Raw genomic sequence first — 618 nt, 5'->3', positions numbered from 1 at the left:
CGACGCGCGGCGGTTGCAGCCAATTTGCGTACCTCTATAAATACAGGTACCGACGCTGCGCTGCGCGTTACTTGCGTCGAGGAAATATACCTAGGCGTTCGGTACCCGGGTGTATGTCCGTATTATACATAATGCATGATTCGCTGCGCATCTCGTCTTCCGAGAAAGAGAAAGAGAGAGAGAAGAGAATTGATCTACCGTAACAAATTCGGTCAAATGATGCGATTGGTCAATTCTTTCTCCGTTCGAGATTTCGGACTGATTTCTAGTCGTGGACATGAGAACATACAAAGAAAACACTCTTTTCTTTGTATAAGCAAAGAAGAATAATAAAGAGCAGAAGAGAAAATAACAGACATACAATAATATGACATAAAACGAAATAAGAAAATCCAAGAGGGACAGAGAGAGAAGGGGACACGGTAAAAAAATATTCTAGCGAATACTCTTCCGTAGTTGCGAGCAAGCGGAAATGTGTCGTTTACAAAATTACGTATTGCTATTACATAAGACCGCTAAACAATAATCCGTGTGCTTATTGAGACGTCTTCGTCGTCTCTCGCGCGCTCGAATTGCCACTCGGTGATACTGCGATTGCCGTTAATTGGCAACTGAGGG

The 618-nt window shown here is 43.2% G+C and overlaps 1 protein-coding gene across 1 annotated transcript in view; it reads left to right on the top strand.

Annotated features, from left to right (window-relative positions):
- LOC105454841 (hydroxyacid oxidase 1-like) overlaps positions 1–618 on the top strand; it is a 6,577-nt gene that overhangs the window by 1,495 nt on the left and 4,464 nt on the right. The gene's annotated exons all lie outside the window — the stretch shown is intronic.

Source organism: Wasmannia auropunctata, unplaced genomic scaffold (genome assembly GCF_000956235.1).
Source record: "Wasmannia auropunctata unplaced genomic scaffold, wasmannia.A_1.0 LD335974.1, whole genome shotgun sequence".
In the NCBI taxonomy this organism is placed as follows: Eukaryota; Metazoa; Arthropoda; class Insecta; order Hymenoptera; family Formicidae; genus Wasmannia; species Wasmannia auropunctata.
Note: the sequence above shows the minus strand (reverse complement) of the source record. Positions and strands in the feature narration are given on the sequence as shown.